We start from the raw sequence: 21,726 nt of genomic DNA, 5'->3' as shown, positions 1-21,726 counted from the left end.
AGGAAACATGCGAAAACCAACTTTTTTGGACAGATTGTTTTGAAATGCGTAAGAAAACTCTACGTTTTGGTCGATGCGCGATGTTTCCTGCCAAATTTGGCTACATAGTAAAATGGGTCAAGTCTTGCTCGACTTTCGCTGAAAACACGCTTTTGTGAAAAGTATCTGGAAACAACCCCAAACCAAATTTTTTGAATAGATTGTGTTGAAATCTGTAAGAAAATACTAAAATCTCCTTGATACCCGATGTTTCCTGCGAAATTTGGCCAGATAGAGATTTGGATCAAGTCTTGCTCAACTCGCGCTCAAAACACGGTTTTCCAAACAGTATCTGGAATGAACCCCACACCCATGGTTTTGAATAGATTGTGTTGAAATCTGGAAGAAAACACTAAAAATTCCTTAATACCAGATGTTTCCTGCGAATTTGGCCAGATGGAGATTTGGGTCAAGTCTTTCTCAACTCGCGCTCAAAACACAGTTTTGTAAAAGGTATCTCGAATCAACCCCAAACCAATTTTTTTAATTCATTGTATTGAAACCTGTAAGAAAACACTAAAATTTCCTTGATACCCGATGTTTCCTACGAAATTTGACCAGATAGAGATTTGGGTCAAGTCCTGCTCAACTCATGCTAGAAACACGGTTTTGTAAAAAGTATCTAGAAACAACTCTAACCCAATTTTTTTGAATAGATTGTGTTGAAATCTGTAAGAAAACACTAAAATTTCGTTGATAATCCATATTTCCTGCGAAGTTTGGCCAGATACAGATTTGGGTCAAGTCTTGCTCAACTCGCGCTGAAAACACGCTTTTGTAAAAACTATCTGGAAACCACCCCAAACCAATTTTTTTGAATAGATTGTGTGAAAATCTGTAAAGATTATTAAAATTTCCTTGATACCAGTTGTCTCCTGCAAAATTTGGCCAGGGAGTAAAATAGGTCAAGTCTCGCGCAACTGGTGGTAAAAACACGATTTTGCAAAAAGCATCTGCAAAAAAACCCAAAACGAATTGTTTTCAATAGATTGTGTTGAAATCTGTCAGAAAACACTAAAAATTGAGATATACCTGCTGTTCACTTCCAAATTTGGCCACAGAGTGAAATGGGTCAAGTCTTGCTCAACTCTTGCTGGAGACACGGTTTTGGAAAAAGTATCTGCGAAGAACCCAAAACCAACTTTTTTCAATGGATTGTGTTGAAATTTGTATGAAAACACTAATGTTCGGTTGATACCCGATGTTTCCTGCAAAATTTGGCCAGAGCATGAAATGGGTTGTCTTGCTCAACTCGCGCAGAAAACATGGTTTTGAAGGAAGTATCTGCAAACAAGACAAAGGTGATTCTTTTGAATAGGTTGTCTTGAAAGCTGTGAGAAAACGCTAAAATCCAGATGATATCCGCTGTTTCCTGCGAAATTTGGCCAGAGTGACATGCGCCAAGTTAACTAGTCCACCAGTCACTCAGCCCCTTCAAAGGCCAGTCAGTTATTAATAAGTCACGTATGATGCACGATCCTCGCAGTAGATAGCGCTATTTAAGCAATAGCGAAAATCAGACCTGAAAAAAATCAGGCCTGTACGGGATTCGAACCACTGACCTCTGCGATACTAGTGCAGCGCTCTACTAATTGAGCTAACGAGCCTGCTCTCAGTTGGCTTGTTAGCTCAATTGGTAGAGCGCTGCACTAGTATCGCAGAGGTCAGTGGTTCGAATCCCGTACAGGCCTGATTTTTTTCAGGTCTGATTTTCGCTATTGCTTAAATAGCGCTATCTACTGCGAGGATCGTGCATCATACGTATCTAATACCGCAGTTCAAAATATATGAACTTCATATATTTCATTGTATCTTATTAATAAGTCAGTGGGTCAACCAGTCACTCAGTCGGTCAGGTAGCGGTGAGTTAGCCATCCGTCACCAAACCATGACTAAAGCAGTAACCCAGTCAGTCAACTGGTCATTCAGTCCAGCTGTTTTCTGTCAGTTAGCCAAGACAGTCCGTCACCAGTCGGTCAGCGAGTCAGTTAACCAGTCAGTCAACCCGTTAGTCAACCAATCAGATAGTCGTCAGGAGCTACTGAGTCAGTTAACTCGTCAATCAGCTGTTCAGGCACCACTGAGGAAATCGACCAGTCAGTCAGACAGTCAGTGGGTAAGGAAGTCGGCTGACCAGACAGATAGCCACTCAAGTACCATTGAGTCAATCACTCTTCAAGTCAGCCAGTGAGTCAACCAGTGACTTACTCACTAGTCAACCAGCCTCTCACTCACCAATCGGTCACCAAGTCAGTTAACCAGTCAGATACCCAGTCAAGTACCATTCAATCAGTCAACCCTTTCGTCATCCAGTCGGCCGACCATGCAGTCAGTCAGTCAGTCACCAATCATTAAGCCACTCAGTCTCCAGTCGTTCAGCCAGTCAGTTAACCAGTCATATAGCCAGTCACGTACCACTTGGTCAGTGAACCATTTAGTTAAGCGGACGGTAAACCCGCCACTCGGCCAGTCAATCACCAATTAATTAGTCACTCTTTCACCAGTCGGTCAGGAGCTCAGTTAACCAGTCAATCAAGTACGATTGAGTCAGTCAACACTTCAGTCAGCCAGCCAGTCACCAGTAAACTAGCCACTCAGTCACAATTCGGTCAGCCAGTCAGTTATCCAGTCACATAGCCAGTCAACTACCACTGCGTCAGTCAACCATTCAGTCAACCAGCCACTCAACCAGTCCGTCACTAGTTAACTAGTCACTCATTCACGAGGGGATCAGCAAGTCAGTTAACCGGTGATATAACCAATAAAGTACCACTGAGTTAGTCAACCACGCAGTCGCCCAGTGAGTCACAGGTCAATTAGCCTCTTAGTCACCAATCCGTCAGCAAGTCAGTTAACCTGTCTTGCTGAGTACATATCGGTCAGCCAGTCACATAGCCAGTCACATAGCCAGTCAAGTATCACTAGGTCAGTCATTCACTTAGTCAGGCAAACAGTCAACCAGTTACTCAGCGAAACAGTCACCAGTCAACTAGTGACTCATTCACCAGTCGTTCAGCAAGTCAGTTAACCAGTCAGATAGCCAATCAAGGACCATAGAGTTAGTCAACCTATCATTGAGCCAGTCAGTCAACCACGTAGTCAGCCACTGACTCACCAGTCAATTAACCACTCAGTCACCAGCCGGTCGCCCAGTCACTTAACCAGTCAGAGAGCCAGTCAATTACCACTTGAACGTCCGAACGATGCTGACCGGACTTACCACGGACATACGCGACATTGATGGGGTACGCAAAACAGCTGTCATCAGCAGAGAATTGGTTAGGCTCAAAGTTGATATCGCTGCTTTACAGGAAACGCGCATAGCTGGTTGCGAAGCCTAACGGAGAAGGAATACACATTTTTCTGGCAGGGTAGAGATGAAGATGAGCCTAGAGTACATGGAGTTGGTTTTGCTTTCAGCAACAAGCTAGTACAGATTGTGGAGCCGGGCTCAACCAAGTCTGAGCGCATCATGCACATAGATAGATAGATAGATAGATAGATAGATAGATAGATAATAATCTTTAGACAGGGTGCGTTCTCACAGAAGTGGTTTTCAGAACGGCCCTGTAACTACCCAACCAACCCACCCCAGGGAGGACATCCATCACACAGTAATCTCGTGCGTGGGAAGTTAACGTCTCCTACCCCAACCCTGCAGGAGACGGAACCTCCATTTATTCGTCCCTATCCGAGAAGACTAGAATATCTAACCATTTCTTGATGTTAAAGAAAAGAAGCATATTCTTCTCAGTTAATTTTAAGACCCTGAGTGTTGGTCCGGCCGGTATTGAACTCTCGACCTCCCGCACAGCAGTCCGGCGCTCTCCCAATTGAGCTAACCAGGCGGCGGTTCACATAAAACTCAATACCGATCTAGGTCCCACCAATTTGCTTTCTGTCTACGCTCCAACCCTGACTTCGAGTACCCATGCCAAGGATACCTTTTACAGCCACTTGGATGATGCTATCAAACATATCCCAAACAACAAAGTGCTGATTCTGCTCGGCGACTTCAACGCTAGAGTGGGCAACGATCAAGGTTCCTGGCCTGATTGTCTTGGTCACTTTGGTGTTAGCAAATGCAGTGAACATGGTCAACCCCTTCTGGAGCTTTACACTTATCATAACCTCTGTATTACAAACACATTCTTTGGCGTGAAGCTGCACCATAGGTTCTCGTGCATATACCCCAGATCTAAAAAGTGGCACCAACTCGACCTCATCATCTCAAGACGGGAACACCTTAATAACATTCGTACTACAAGGGCATACCACAGTGCTGATTGTGACAGTGATCACTCCCTTGTCTGCACGAAGATCCAGTTACGTCCAAAGAAGTTCCATCGTGTCAAACAATCTGCTACACTTCGTATTAATGCTTCTGCCACCGCCATCCCTGAAAATATCTCTATATTTAACGACATCCTGAGCTCGAAACTCGGAGACTGCCTGGAACTTAACACAGAGGATCACTGGAGCCATTATCAAGGACACCACCCTTGCTGCAGCATTAAAGGCCTTTGGCAAGAATGTACGCAAAAGCCAGGATTGGTTCAATGCAAACATCGCGACTCTCCAGTCGCTCATCGAGGCAAAGGGGAATGCCCTGCAGAACTACCAGCGTAATCCATCACCTAGCTCTTTGGAAGCACTTCGGGAGGCCAGGCGTCGTGCGAATGAAAAATGCAAGATCTGTGCTAACAACTTTTGGATGAATCTCTGTGCTGAAATCCAGTCAGCTGCTGACACTGGAAATTCCAGGGGCATGTTTGAGGGTATCAAGAGGGCGATTGGGACCTACACAGTCCAAGTCCTCACCACTCAAAATATCAACTGGTGAAATCATTACTGATAAATCAAGACTGATGGAGTGCTAAGTGGAAAACTATATAGAGCTCTATGGTAGATCGAGCTCTGTCTTACCCTCTGTCCTTGACTGCATTGAAAGGCTTCCCATCATGTTTGAACCAGATGAGCCCCTTCCAAGGAAGATCTCTCAAAAGCAATCAGTCACATATCGTCTGGAAAGGCCCCTGGGCTTGACGGTATTCCGGCTGAAGTCTTCAAATGCAGTGGAAACCAATTGTTCGACAATCTCCACCAGCTAATCTGCAAATGCTGGGAAGAGGGATACGTTCCCCAGGAGATGAGGGATTCTATTATCTCAACCCTATACAAGAACAAGGGAGACCGTAGTGATCGCAACAATTACCGTGGCATCTCACTTCTGTGCATTGCTGGAAAGCTGTTTGCCCGAGTGGCATTATACCGCTTTCAAAAGATCGCTGAAAGGGTGTACCCTGAATCCCAGTGTGTTTTCCGCTCTAATCGGTTTGATTGTGGACATGATTTTCTCTTTGAGACAACTCCAGGAGAAGTGCAAAGAGCAACAACAGCCACTGTACATTGCATTCATCGACTTGACAAAGGAGTTTGACTTTGTCAGTAGAGACGGCCTTTTCAAGATTCTGCCCTCACTTGGCTGGCCATCCTCCTAAACTCCTGAGCTTCTTCAAATCGTTCCATGATGGGTGTCGGGGTACAGTGCAGTATGACGAAAACAGGTCTGAGGCATTCGATATAAACAGCGGCGTAAAACAAGGATGTGTGCTAGCCCCAACTCTCTTCAACATCTTCGTTCCAGTTTTACTGAATCATGCTTTCAAGTCCTCTGAAGAAGGCATCCTGATACGATCTCGTTGTGATGGTAAACTCTTCAACCCTGCACGTCTTAGAGCCTAGACCAAAGTGCGCAAGGTAGCCATCCGTGACCTTCTCTTTGCCGATGATGTTGCCCTCGTTGCTCACAGCGCTGAAAAACTCCAACTCCTCCTCAATCAGTTTTCTGACGCATGCGAGGCCTTCAGACTTACAAGCAGCCTAAAGAAGACGAAAGTCATGTCCCAGGACAATGCAGCCACACCTGCCGTAACCATCAAAGATTACATCTTGGAAACCGTCACACAGTTTACCTATCTCGGCTCCACCACCTCAAACAAAAACTGCCTTGAAGTGGAGATTGGAAAGAGAATTGGCAAGGCTGCAACCAACATGGCTAAGCTGTCTGCCCGTGTCTGGGAGAACAAAAAGTTAACTACCCAAACTAAAGTTGCTGTGTATCGTGCTTGCATCGTGAGCACCTCATTGTTTGGTAGCGAGTCTTGGATTACCTACGCTAGTCAGGAGAAGCACTAAAACATCTTCCATATGAGATGTCTTCGTCGCATCCTCTCCATCTCATGGAGAGATAAGGTCTCTAACAATGAGGTACTTGCAAGAGCCAATATCCCCTCCATGTTCACCCTGATAAGACAGCGCAGATTGAGGTGGCTCGGTCATGTGTACCGGATGGAGGATGAGCGAGTCCCTAAGAATCTGCTGTATGGCGAGTTGGAATCCGGTTCGAGGCCTATTGGCAGACCTCAGGTGCGTTTTAAGGACGTATGCAAGAGAGATATGCTGGCCACTGGCCTGCCAACAGATAACTGAGAGCTACATGCTGCAGATCGGAGTGATTGGAGGTCTGTGTGCAGTCTGGCACTCCAGGCGGGAGAAGAAAGGGTGAAAGCTGAAGTCGATGATAGAAGAGCTAAGGGAGGAGCAGCAATGAACAAAGCAACGTGTGTTCCTGTGGCATGTGTCTTCGTGTGCAGTGGATGCGGCCGTGTCTGCCGCTCTAGAATTGGGCTTTTTAGCCACGAGAGAAAGTGTTTGTCGCAATTGCGCTAGTCATGGACATGGTCCGACGACTGCCTACTAGTCAACAACCATTCAGTCAACTAGCTAATCAACCAGTCAGTCATCAGTTAACTAGTCACTCATTCACCAGGCGATCAGCAAGTCAGTTAACCAGTCAGATAGCCAATCAGGGACCATTGAGTTAGTCAACCTATCATTCAGCCAGTCAGTCAACCGCGTAGTCAGCCACTGACTCACTAGTCAATTAACCATTCAGTCACCAGCTGGTCACCCAGTCAGTTAACCTGTCAGAGAACCAGTCAAGTACTACTGGGTCCGTTAACCTTTCAGTCAGCGGGTCAGTCAACCAGCCAGTCAGCCAGTCAGCCAGTCAGCCAGTCAGCCATTGAGTCACACAGCAAGTCAGCCAATTAGCCATTCAGTCCCCAGTCGGTCAGTAAGTCAAAGAATTACTCAGATAGCTAGTAAAGTACCACTGGGTCAGTCAGGCCTTTTAGTCAGCCGGTCAGTCAACCAGTTAGTCAGTCAGTAAGTCCCAGTCAGTTAGCCACTCAGTCACCAGTTGGTCAGCAATTGAGTTCATCAGAAAAAACATTTTGCTAAAACTATCTGCAAGCAAGCGAAAACCAAATATTTTTAGCACACTGTGTTTAGATCTGTAAGAAAGCGCTAAAATTTGGTTTAAACCCAATGTTTTCCGCGAAAGTTGGCCAGAGAGTAAAATGCGCCAAGTCTTTCTCAACTCGGGCTGAAAACAGCGTTTTCCTAAAAGTATCTGCAAACAAGCTAAAACCAATTTTTTGGAATAGCTGGTGTTGAAATCTGTAAGAAAACACTAAAATTTCCTTCATACCCGATGTTTCCTGCGAAATTTGGCCAGAGAGAGATTTGGGTCAAGTCTTGCTCAACTCGCGCTCAAAACACGGTTTTGCAAAAAGTATCATATAACAAGCGCAACCCAACTTTTTTGGATAGATTATATTGATATGTGTAAGAAAACACTAAGTTTTGGTTGATGCGCGATATTTCCTGCCAAATTTGGCCACATAGTAAAATGGGTCGTCCTGCTCAACTCGCACTGAAAACACGGTTTTGTAAAAAGTATCTGGAAAGAACCCCAAACCAAATTTTTTGAATAGATTGTGTTGATATCTGTAAGAAAACACTAAGGTTTCCTTGATACCCATTTTTCCTGCAAAATTTGGCCAGATAGAGATTTGTGTCAAGTCCTGCTCAACAGGCGCTTTAAACACGATAGTGTTAAAAGTGTCTGGAAACAGCCACAAACCAACTTTCTTAAATAGAATGTGTTCAAATCTGTAAGAAAACACTAAAATTTCCTTCAAACCCCATGTTTCCTGCGAATTTGGCCAGATAGAGATTTGTGTCACGTCTCTCTCAACTCGCGCTCAAAACACGGTTTTCTAAAAATTATCTGGAATCAACCCCACACCAATTTTTTTGAATAGATTGTGTTGAAATCTGTAAGAAAACACTAAAGTTTCCTTCATCCCCTATGTTTCCTGCGAATTTGGCCAGATAGAAATTTGGGTCAAGCCTTTCTCAACTCGCCCTCAAAATACGGTTTTGCAAAAAGTATCAGGAAACATGCGAAAACCAACTTTTTTTGGATAGATTGTCTTGAAATGTGTAAGAAAACTCTAAGTTTTAGTTCATGCGCGATGTTTCCTGCCAAATATTACTACATAGTAAAATGGGTCAAGTCTTGCTCGACTCGCGCTGAAAACACGGTTTTGTAAAAAGTATCTGGAAACAACCCCAAACCAATTTTTTTTAAATCGATTGTGTTGAAATCTGTAAAAAAAAACACTAAAATCTCCTTCGTAGCCGATGTTTCCTGCGAGACTTGGCCAGACAGAGATTTTGGTCGTGTTTGTCATCTCGCCCCAAAGACACGGTTTTGTACAAAGTATATGGATACAACCCCAAATGAATTTTTTGAAGAGATTTGTTGAAATGAGTAAGAAAACACAAAAATTTCCTTTATACCCAATGTTTCCTTCGAAATTTAGCCGGATAGAGATTTGGGTCAAGTCTTCCTTAACTCGCGCTCAAAACACGGTTTTTGTAAAAAGTATCTTGAAACAACCCCACACCAATTTTGTTTGAATAGACTGTGTTAAAATCTATAAGAAAACACTAAAACTTCCTTCATACCCGATGTTTCCTGCCAATTTCGCCAAATAGAGATTTGGGTCAAGTCTTGCTTAACTCGCGCTCAAAACACGGTTTTTGTAAAAAGTATCTTGAAACAACCCCACACCAATTTTGTTTGAATAGACTGTGTTGAAATCTATAAGAAAACACTAAAACTTCCTGCATACTTGATGTTTTCTGCGAAATTTGGCCAGGTAGAGATTTGGGTCAAGTCTTGCTGAACTCGCGCTCAAAACACGGGTTTGTAAAAAGTATCTGCAAACAACCTTAAACCAATTTTTTTTAGTTGATTGTGTTGAAACCTGTAGGAAAACACTAAAATTTCCTTCATACTTGATGTTTTCTGCGAAATTTGGCCAGATAGAGATTTGGGTCAAGTCTTGCTCAACTCGCGCTCAAAACACGGTTTTGTAAAAAGTATTTGGAAACAACCCAAAACCACCTTTTTTGAACAGATTCTGTTGAAGTCTGTAAGAAAATACTAAAATTTCGTTGATACTCTATGATTTCTGCGAAATTTGGCCAGGTAGAGATTTGAGTCAAGTCTTGCTCAACTCGCGCTCAAAACAGGGTTTTTGTAAAAAGTATCTGGAAACGACCCCAAACCAAATGTTTTGAATAGATTGTGTTGAAATCTGTAAGCAAACACTAAAATTTCCTTCATACCCGAGGTTTCCTAAGAATTTGGCCAGATAGAGATTTGTATCAAGTCTTGCTCAACTCGCGCTCAAAACACGGTTTTGTAAAAAGTATCTGGAAACAGCCCCAAACCAATATTTTTGAATAGATTGAGTTGAAATCTGTAAGAAAAAAACTAAAATTTCGATAATACTCGATGTTTCCTGCGAAATTTTGTCAGATAGATATTAGGGTTAGGTCTTTCTCAACTCGTGCAGAAAACACGCTTTTGTAAAAAGTATCTGGAAACCACCCGAAACCAATTTTTTTGAATAGATTGTCTAGAAATCTGTAAGAAAACACTAAAATTTCCTTGATACTCGATGTTTCCGGCCAAATGTGGCCAGATAGAGATTTGGGTCAAGTCTTGCTCAACTCTCGCTAAAAACACGGATTTGTAAAAAGTATCTGGAAACAGCCCCAAACCAACTTTTTTAAATAGACTGTGTTGAAATCTGTGAATAAAACACTAAAATTTCCTAGATACCCGATGTTTCTTGCGAATTTCGCCAGAGAGAGATTTGGGTCAAGTCTTGCTCAACTCGCGCTCAAAACACTGTTTTCTAAAACGTATGTGGAATCAACCCCACACCAATTTTTTTGACTAGATTGTGTTTAAATCAATAAGAAAACACCTAAACTTCCTTCATACCCAATGTTTCCTGCGAATTTCGCCAGATAGAGATTTGGGTCAAGTCTTTCTCAAGTCGAGCTTAAAAGACGGTTTTTGTAAAAAGTATCTTGAAACAACCCCACACCAATTTTTTTTATGAGATTGTGTTGAAATCTATAAGAAAACACTAAAACTTCCTTCATACACGATGTTTTCTGCAAATTTCGCAGAATAGAGACTTGGGTCAAGTCTTGCTCAACTCGCGCTCAAAACACTGTTTTCTAAAACGTATTTGGAATCAACCCCACACCAATTTTTTTGACTAGATTGTGTTTAAATCTATAAGAAAAGACCTAAACTTCCTTCATACCCAATATTTCCTGCGAATCTCGCCAGATAGAGATTTGGGTCAAGTCTTTCTCAAGTCGCGCTTAAAACACGGTTTTTGTAAAAAGTATCTTGAAACAACCCTACACCAATTTTGTTTGAACAGACTGTGTTAAAATCTATAAGAAAACACTAAAACTTCCTTCGTACCCGATGTTTCCTGCCAATTTCGCCAAATAGAGATTTGGGTCAAGTCTTGCTCAACTCTCGCTCAAAACAATGTTTTCTAAAAAGTATTTGGAATCAACCCCACACCAATATTTTTGAATAGATTGTGTTGAAATCTGTAAGCAAACACTAAAATTTCCTTCATACCCCATGTATCCTGCGAAATTTGGCCAGATAGATATTTGGGTCAAGTCTTTGTCAACTCGCGCTCAAAATACGGTTTTGTAAAAAGTATCTGGAAACAACTCCAAACAATTTTCTTTTAATAGATTGTGTTAAAATCTGTAAGAAAACACTTAAGGTTCCTTATTACGCGATGTTTCCTGCGAATTTGGCCAGTTAGAGACTTGGGTCAAGTCTTCCTGAACTCGCCCTCAAAACACGGGTTTGTAAAAAGTATCTGCAAACAACCTTAAACCAATTTTTTTTAATTGATTGTGTTGAAATCTGTAGGGAAACACTAAACTTTCCTTCATACTTGATGTTTTCTGCGAAATTTGGCCAGATAGAGATTTGGGTCAAGTCTTGCTCAACTCGCGCTCAAAACACGGTTTTGTAAAAAGTATTTGGAAACAACCCAAAACCACCTTTTTTGAACAGATTCTGTTGAAGTCTGTAAGAAAATACTAAAATTTCGTTGATACTCTATGTTTTCTGCGAAATTTGGCCAGGTAGAGATTTGAGTCAAGTCTTGCTCAACTCGCGCTCAAAACAGGGTTTTTGTAAAAAGTATCTGGAAACGACCCCAAACCAAATGTTTTGAATAGATTGTGTTGAAATCTGTAAGCAAACACTAAAATTTCCTTCATACCCGAGGTTTCCTAAGAATTTGGCCAGATAGAGATTTGTATCAAGTCTTGCTCAACTCGCGCTCAAAACACGGTTTTGTAAAAAGTATCTGGAAACAGCCCCAAACCAATATTTTTGAATAGATTGAGTTGAAATCTGTAAGAAAAAAACTAAAATTTCGATAATACTCGATGTTTCCTGCGAAATTTTGTCAGATAGATATTAGGGTTAGGTCTTTCTCAACTCGTGCAGAAAACACGCTTTTGTAAAAAGTATCTGGAAACCACCCGAAACCAATTTTTTTGAATAGATTGTCTAGAAATCTGTAAGAAAACACTAAAATTTCCTTGATACTCGATGTTTCCGGCCAAATGTGGCCAGATAGAGATTTGGGTCAAGTCTTGCTCAACTCTCGCTCAAAACACGGATTTGTAAAAAGTATTTGGAAACAGCCCCAAACCAACTTTTTTAAATAGATTGTGTTGAAATCTGTAAGAAAAAAACTAAAATTTCGATAATACTCGATGTTTCCTGCGAAATTTTGTCAGATAGATATTAGGGTTAGGTCTTTCTCAACTCGTGCAGAAAACACGCTTTTGTAAAAAGTATCTGGAAATGGTGTTGAAATCTGTGAAAAAAACACTAAACTTTCCTTGATACCCGATGTTTCTTGCGAATTTCGCCAGATAGAGATTTGGGTCAAGTCTTGCTCAACTCGCGCTCAAAACACTGTTTTCTAAAACGTATTTAGAATCAACCCCACACCAATTTTTTGGCTAGATTGTGTTAAAATCTATAAGAAAACACCTAAACTTCCTTCATACCCAATGTTTCCCGCGAATTTCGCCAGATAGAGATTTGGGTCAAGTCTTTCTGAAGTCGCGCTTAAAAGACGGTTGTTGTAAAAAGTATCTTGAAACAACCCCACATTAATTTGTTTTAATAGATTGTGTTGAAATCTATAAGAAAACACTAAAACTTCCTTCATACACGATGTTTTCTGCAAATTTCGCAGAATAGAGATTTGGGTCAAGTCTTGCTCAACTCGCGCTCAAAACACTGTTTTCTAAAACGTATTTGGAATCAACCCCACACCAATTTTTTTGACTAGATTGTGTTTAAATCTATAAGAAAACACCTAAACTTCCTTCATACCCAATATTTCCTGCGAATTTCGCCAGATAGAGATTTGGGTCAAGTCTTTCTCAAGTCGCGCTTAAAACACGGTTTTGTAAAAGGTATCTTGAAACAACCCTACACCAATTTTGTTTGAACAGACTGTGTTGAAATCTATAAGAAAACACCAAAACTTCCTTCATACCCGATGTTTCCTGCCAATTTCGCCAAATAGAGATTTGGGTCAAGTCTTGCTCAACTCTCGCTCAAAACAATGTTTTCTAAAAAGTATTTGGAATCAACCCCACACCAATTTTTTTTGAATAGATTGTGTTGAAATCTGTAAGAAAACACTAAAATTTCCTTCATACCCCATGTATCCTGCGAAATTTGGCCAGATAGAGATTTGGGTCAAGTCTTTGTCAACTCGTGCTCAAAATACGGTTTTGTAAAAAGTATCTGGAAAGAACTCCAAACAATTTTCTTTTAATAGATTGTGTTAAAATCTGCAAGAAAACACTAAGTTTCCTTATTACGCGATGTTTCCTGCGAATTTGGCCAGTTAGAGATTTGGGTCAAGTCTTGCTGAACTCGCGCTCAAAACACGGGTTTGTAAAAAGTATCTGCAAACAACCTTAAACCAATTGTTTTTAGTTGATTGTGTTGAAACCTGTAGGGAAACACTAAAATTTCCTTCATACTTGATGTTTTCTGCGAAATTTGGCGAGATAGAGATTTGGGTCAAGTCTTGCTCAACTCGCGCTCAAAACACGGTTTTGTAAAAAGTATTTGGAAACAACCTTAAACCAATTTTTTTTAGTTGATTGTGTTGAAACCTGTAGGAAAACACTAAAATTTCCTTCATACTTGATGTTTTCTGCGAAATTTGGCGAGATAGAGATTTGGGTCAAGTCTTGCTGAACTCGCGCTCAAAACACGGGTTTGTAAAAAGTATCTGCAAACAACCTTAAACCAATTGTTTTTAGTTGATTGTGTTGAAACCTGTAGGGAAACACTAAAATTTCCTTCATACTTGATGTTTTCTGCGATACTTGGCGAGATAGAGATTTGGGTCAAGTCTTGCTCAACTCGCGCTCAAAACACGGTTTTGTAAAAAGTATTTGGAAACAACCTTAAACCAATTTTTTTTAGTCGATTGTGTTGAAACCTGTAGGAAAACACTAAAATTTCCTTCATACTTGATGTTTTCTGCGAAATTTGGCGAGATAGAGATTTGGGTCAAGTCTTGCTGAACTCGCGCTCAAAACACGGGTTTGTAAAAAGTATTTGGAAACAACCCAAAACCACCTTTTTTGAACAGATTCTGTTGAAGTCTGTAAGAAAATACTAAAATTTCGTTGATACTCTATGTTTTCTGCGAAATTTGGCCAGGTAGAGATTTGAGTCAAGTCTTGCTCAACTCGCGCTCAAAACAGGGTTTTTGTAAAAAGTATCTGGAAACGACCCCAAACCAAATGTTTTGAATAGATTGTGTTGAAATCTGTAAGCAAACACTAAAATTTCCTTCATACCCGAGGTTTCATAAGAATTTGGCCAGATAGAGATTTGTATCAAGTCTTGCTCAACTCGCGCTCAAAACACGGTTTTGTAAAAAGTATCTGGAAACAGCCCCAAACCAATATTTTTGAATAGATTGAGTTGAAATCTGTAAGAAAAAAACTAAAATTTCGATAATACTCGATGTTTCCTGCGAAATTTTGTCAGATAGATATTAGGGTTAGGTCTTTCTCAACTCGTGCAGAAAACACGCTTTTGTAAAAAGTATCTGGAAACCACCCAAACCAATTTTTTTGAATAGATTGTGTTAAAATCTGTAAAAAAGTATTAAAATTTCCTGATACCAATTGTTTCCTGCAAAATTTTGCCATAGAGTTAAATGGGTCAAGTCTCGCGCAACTGGTGGTGAAAACATAATTTTTCAAAAAGCATCTACAAAAAACCCAAAACCAATTGTTTTCAATAGATTGTGTTGAAATCTGTAAGAAAACACTAAAAATGGAGATATACCTGCTGTTGACTTCCAAATTTGGCCACAGAGTGAAATGGGTCAAGTCTTGTTCAACTCTTGCTGGAAACACGGTTTTGGAAAAAGTATCTGCAAAGAGCCCAAAACCAACTTTTTTTCAATGGATTGCGTTGAAATTTGTATGAAAACACTAAAGTTCGGTTGATACTCGATGTTTGTTGCAAAATTTGGCCAGAGAATGAAATGGATTAAGTCTTGCTCAACTCGCGCAGAAAACATGGTTTTGAAGGAAGTATCTGCAAACAAGACAAATGCGATTCTTTTGAATAGGTTGTCTTGAAAGCTGTGAGAAAACGCTAAAATCCAGATGATATCTGCTTTTTCCTGCGAAATTTGGCCAGAGTGACATGCGCCAAGTCAACTAGTCCACCAGTCACTCAGCCCCTTCAAAGGCCAGTCAGTAAGTCAGTAGGTCAACCAGTCACTCAGTCGGTAAGGTAGCGGTGAGTTAGCCATCCGTCACCAAACCATGACTAAAGCAGTAACCCAGTCAGTCAACTGGTCATTTAGTCCAGCTGTTTTCTGTCAGTTAGCCAAGACAGTCCGTCACCATTCGGTCAGCGAGTCAGTTAACCAGTCGGTCAACCCATTAGTAAACGAATGAGATAGTCTTCAGGAGCTACTGAGTCAGTTAACCCGTCAATCAGCTGGTCAGGCACCACTGAGGAAATCGACCAGTCAGTCAGACAGTTAGTGGGTAAGGAAGTCGGCTGACCAGACAGATAGCCACTCAAGTACCATTGAGTCAATCACTCTTCAAGTCAGCCAGTCAGTCAACCAGTGACGTACTCACTAGTCAACCAGCCGCTCACTCACCAATCGGACACCAAGTCAGTTAGCCAGTCAGATATCCAGTCAAGTATCATTCTATCAGTCAACCCTTTCGTTATCCTGTTGGCCGACCATGCAGTCAGCCAGTCAGTCACCAATTTTTAAGACACTCAGTCTCCAGTCGTTCAGCCAGTCAGTTAACCAGTCATATAGCCAGTTACGTACCACTTGGTCAGTGAACCATTTAGTTAAGCGGACGGTAAACCCGCCACTCGGCCAGTCAATCACCAATTAATTAGTCACTCTTTCACCAGTCGGTCAGGAGCTCAGTCAGTTAGCTCAGTTACGATTGAGTCAGTCAACACTTCAGTCAGCCAGCCAGTCACCAGTAAACTAGCTACTCAGTCACAATTCGGTCAGCCAGTCAGTTATCCAGTCACATAGCCAGTCAATTACCACAACGTCAGTCAAACATTTAGTCAATCAGCCACTCAACCAGTTCGTCACCAGTTAACTAGTTACTCATTCACTAGGCGATCAGCAAGTCAGTTAACCGGTGAGATAACCAATCAAGTACCATTGAGTTACTCAACCAGGCAGTCGCCCAGTGAGTGACAGATCAACTAGCCACTTAGCCACCACTCGTTCAGCAAGTCAGTTAACCTGTCTTGCTGAGTAAGATGCTGTCCTGCGTGTTGTACGTATATAACCTTCTATCGAGGAAAAGCTTCAGTAGCAGAAAGCAGTTGCACGACCAGGACGTGGCTTGGGGGTGCCTGCACATCGTAGATGACATAACTAGAACTGTAAAGATACTCAAAGAGGTGGGGATCGTAGAGGAGTCAACGTCGAGCAGGAGGGGAGACGAGCAGGCTGGGGAAGAATATGTTGAGTGTCACATGGAGTTGGCTTAGGCGGGCAGTGAGGAGATTAGTAGTGAGAGAAATGAGAGTGAAAAGGAGGAGGATGTGGGTAAGGTGGAGGTGTAAAGGTAGTAGAGAGAAAGAAGAAGATCCTTGTTAGTCACAACATTGACCGCAGCTGCAACGCTCCGGGCTGTAAGGGCTACTGGGGCCCAAATCTTGTGTCGAGAGGATGAGATAGGTATGATGGTTTCTCCAGCTCCGCCCATCGTCGAAATAACTCCACCAAAGAAAAGGGCAGCGGTATTGCATGAGGATTCAAAAGATGGGTCACCTGGGCTGCCACCCCCATCAAACAAGCGCAGGAAGGAAGCCAAGGAAGGCACCTCACCATCAGAAGGACAGGGCTCGTCCTTGCCTAAGAAGGTATTCATCATCACTTTTGACACCATTGTAAAGTATTATGTAATTCACCCTTTGGCTGCGATGTAATATTTGTCATCTAACTATCTATCATGTATCATCAGGCCAGCGAGGTCCACATGTCTGAACCATCCACAGACCAAGACATTGATGTAGTGCCTCCTACCTCTGCCCCCGCCACAGCATCATCACAGGGTGCTGGTTAAGAGCCAGACTGGGACCCTCCAGAGTGTGAGTCGGAGTCGGAGTTCGAATACCCAAACGAGGAAGCTTATTTCATTGACACCAATCCTACCACCGATCGCCACACGTGGCTAGTGGCTTTCTTCAAGTATCTAAATACACCTGCAGCGGGCTTTCACCTGGCGAGAAATAAGCTACAGCACGCCTATCAGGTTAGTATCGTACATAGGACATTCTTTTTCTTCTTTTGTGTCCCCAATTACCTTGTCAGCTTGATCGCTTGGTACATTAAAAAAGTCTCTCTTTCCATTCCAGGTAAAAGCCATCCTCAACCAGGTCGACCCCTCTGGAGGTGATGTACAGGTGCTTTGTGAGGAGGAAGGCAGTCGTATATGGCTAGATTGGGTTGTTCCTAATCTTAGAGTCAAGGCTGCTGGACCGCTCAAAAGTTACCTGACATCCCTCTAGAACATTGTGGAGTTCTTAACAAGGAAAGGAGAACGGCCACACCTGCCATACCTAAGACCTAATAACAAGCAAACCCTTTCCGACCTGGCCTCCAGCCTTAAAAGGTTGGAGAAGATTCATCACGAAAGAGACTTCTTCAGACCGATACGAGAAGACCTTGGAGGAATCGGAACAAATTCTCACAAAAAGCAGGAGGTCGAACAGATCATGACATCCAGAAGGTTGGCGCTCAGCCAAGGAGAACTAGCCAAATCCCCAGACATTCTTTCCCTTCAATACGGTGCTACTCGAGACTTCCTCATCGTCTCGCTGACCCATGCTGTAGGGACACGACCTGGCGCCCTAGAGGCAGCCACATTGGGGATGTTCAGATCGGCTCAATGGGATGACGCACACCAATACTTCAGTCAGGTGATTATAATTTTTTTTCTTAAGTAGTTAATGAATAGAATCTTCCTTTTCTCACAAAATTGCTATTTCATGTTTCTAACTATGCAAGCTGTTAACTACTTAGGGTATTAGTCAAACTAGAAGCTTTTGTGTAAATCTTCAAATAGATTAGGGATTTAGAAGAGGAGTGTAGTTGTCAAAAGACTTGCGGTTAAAGGCTTACGGTTAAAGTTAGCGCAAGTAGAGTGCAAAGGATTCTTATTATACGACTCGGGAAGTCAGAGGGCCAATAACTGAGATCAACCAATCAAAATGCTCTATTGTCGGTCAATATTCTCTCAGTATTAGACCGGGCAGTGTCCCGAATGGTCCCGGAATATTTGACTGATTGACTGACTTGCTGACCGACTGGTGACCAAGTGGTTAATTAACTGTTGAATGGATGGCGGACTGCCTGGTTGACTGACTGGCTGGCTGAAAGCTCAACTGACTCAATAGTACTTGACTGCCTATTTGACCGGTTAACTGAGTTGCTGACCGACTGGTGACTGAGTGGATAGCTGCCTAATAACTTACTTGCAGACTGGTTGCTTGACGTACTGGATAACTGAATGGTTAGATGACTCTGTTGTACTCGACTGGCTATCTGATTGGTTAATTGATTTGCTGACTGACTGGTGACTGAGCGGATTATTAACTGCTGACTGACTAGCTAATTGTCTGGTTGGCTGATTATCTGACTGGAAGGTTAACTCACTATAAGGTACTTGACTTGTTAACTAATTGCTGAACAACTGGTGACTAAGTGGCTAATTGACTAGTGACTAACTGGTTAACGGGCTGATTGATTGCATGGATGAGTAAATGGTTGACTGATCCAGTGGAGCTTGATTTCGTATCTAACTGGTTAAATGACTTCCTGACCAACTGGGGTCTGAGTAGCTTATTGATTGGAAAATGGCTGGCTGCCTAGCTCGTTGTCTGACCGTCTGGGTGAAAAGTTGACTGACCCAGTGGTCCATGAATGGGTATCTGCGTGATAAACTGAGTTGCCGACATACTGGTAGGTAAGTGTGCTCATGGACTGGTGACTAAATTGCTGCCTGACTAGTCTATGAGTGGCTTAATCCTGGTTGATAGACTTGGTGAGCTACAGGAGAATGAGTGACTAATTGACTTGTGACCGACTGGTTTAGTGGCGGGATCACTGTCTGACTGATTGAATGATTGACTGACCCAGTGGTACTTTACTCACTGTCTGGCTGGGTAACTGACTTGCTGACTGACTGGTGACTGAGTGGCTAATTGACAGCAGACTGACTGGCTAACCAGCTGGTTGACTGAATGGGTGACTGAATGCTTGAGTGACTCAGTGATAGTTGTCTGGCTCTCTGCCATGGTAGCTGACTTGCTGAGCGACTGGTGACAGAGTGCCTGATTGAATGGTGACTTAGAGACTTACTGGCTTATTGACCGACAGGCTCAAGTTATGGTTGGGAGAATGAGCGGTATTTGACTTGTCATCCGAGTACTCGACTGGCTTCGTCACTGACTGGTAACTCAGTAGCTTATTGATTGGTGACTGACTGGCTAATCCGTTGTTTTTCTGTGCAGTTGAAGGAATAGTTGACTTACTCCCTGCAGCTTGACTGGCAATTGACTAGTTAACTGACTTGCTGATTCAATGCTGAATGTGTGGTTAATTGACCGATGACTGAAAAATTCATTGACTAAGTGGTACCTTACCGGCTATCTGACCGATTAAGTGACTTGTTGAATGACTAGGGACTGAGTGACTTTTTGCCTGGTGACTGACTAACTAGCTAGTTAACTGACTAGCTGAGTGACACAGTGATAGTTGAATGGCTACCCGACTGGTAAACTGGTAAACTGACTTCTCCAGTGTTTGGTGACTGAGTGGCTAATTGACTGGTTACTTAGAGGCTTACTGGCTTGTTGACTCCCTGGCTGACTGGCTAGCTGACTGACTGACTGACTGACTGGTACCTGACAGGCTCTTTGATAGGCTGACTGCCTAGCTGACTGAATGGTTAACTTACCTTCTGACAGGTGACTAACTAGATAATTGATCGCATGAGTTAATGCATAACCAGATGGCTACGTGACCGTCTAATTGGCATGTGACTGATTCGTTGTTTGACTGACTCACTGCTATCTGGCTGGCTAACTGACCTCTTCAGTACCATGCTGACCGACTTCTGATTAACTGGGTAACCGACTGGTGACAGACTGTCTCACTGATTTGTCGAGTGACTGGTAAGTTGTTGATTGTCCGACTGACTGACCGGTTTACTAATTGGTTGACTGACTCTCTGAAGGACTGACTAGTGAACTGACTTACTGGTATGTGACCTGGTTACTAAGTACATTGATTTACTGGTACTTGACCTGGTGACTAACTTCTTGACTCCTTTGCTGGTGACTGACTCTGTTACCAAGTGGTGACTCTCTGAATGACTGGTTGACTGACGTAATACTACCTGACCGGCTGACCAGCTGGTGCCTGTTTGGCTATTATGCTCTTGTGATCAATATATGTTAAAAAGCGCACTATAAATTAATCAATTATTATTAATATTATTTTTGTTTGATTGGCCTAATGACTTTCTGACCGACTGGTGAATGACTGGCTTTCTGACTGGCGACTGACTTGCTGAACAATTTGTTGACTAAGTCACTGGTACCTGACTCTCTGAGTGACTGATTGAGTGACGGATTGATTGATAACTGGTTGACTTACTTACGTGACCATCTGACTGAATGGTTGACCTAATGCTTCAGGAAATAGTAGGGTTAGTTACGGACTGGCCACAGAGTGTCTGAGTGATTGGTTGACTGGGTCACTGGTGCCTGAATGGCTACCGAACCGGTTAACTGACTTGCCGACCGACTGGTGACTGACTGCCTAATCTACTGATGACTTACTGGCTGATTCACTGGTGACTGACTCATGGTACGTGACCAGCTATGTGACTAGTTAACTGACGTGATGACCGACTTGTAAGTCACTGGCTAAGTGAGTCTGTGACTGATGATGACTACTCAGCTCACTCCTCAACCCAAAAACTTGTTTCACCAACCTGAGAATTTAAAAACTGTTACCTTCACTTTGTCTTCTAATCCCAAATTTAGCCCTGCAAGACTTTCACAAACTAGCTTGTTTTTTTAAATCCCTATTCTTTTGTAAGATTCACACAAAACTTTCTAGCTTTACTAATACTATACCAAGTTAACAACTTCCATAATTAGAGACATAAAATAGCAATATAGTAACAAAAGGAAAATTTTACTAAGGAATTCCTCAAGAGAGAAATTATAATCACCTGACTAAAACTGCACGAAAAAATTAATTTACAAAATATTTGCGCATAGCAAATCTAAGCGAATTTGTTGGAAACATATACCAAATACAGAGCAATAGTCGTAAATGCCACATTTGCTTATAAATTTGCTATCCGGTGCAAATTTGTTAGTAAATGTGACATTTACCACCCTTGCTTTATATTTACTACATGTTTGCACCAAATTTATTTAGATTTACACTCAGAAAATATGTCGAAAATACATTTTTTCCAGGACTGTAAGGTATTTGACATCGTCAGGATACAGCTATGGAAAGTCTCCAGTGAAACCTATGGGTTGGCTTGGGGTTGTAGAAATCACTTCAGTTGCATTGACCTTTTTGCATTATTTTGATGTTACGGTCACTGGCTGGGGTTAGGGTTACAGTTTGGTTATGGTTAAGGGTTAGCAGAAGTCAAGTGAAAAGCATTTTCACTGCCCTCCAGCACCCTGGGGGAAGTGGCTATATGGCACTGTTCTTGCTGAGCCCAGACCATTTTTCACTAGCCGGATAATTTAAAAATGTCACTTGCACCTTGTGTTCTAAT

This window comes from Stylophora pistillata, chromosome 10 (assembly GCF_964205215.1).
Source record: "Stylophora pistillata chromosome 10, jaStyPist1.2, whole genome shotgun sequence".
Classification (NCBI taxonomy): domain Eukaryota; kingdom Metazoa; phylum Cnidaria; class Anthozoa; order Scleractinia; family Pocilloporidae; genus Stylophora; species Stylophora pistillata.
The sequence above is the reverse complement of the archived record's forward strand: the minus strand, read 5'-3'. Positions refer to the sequence as shown.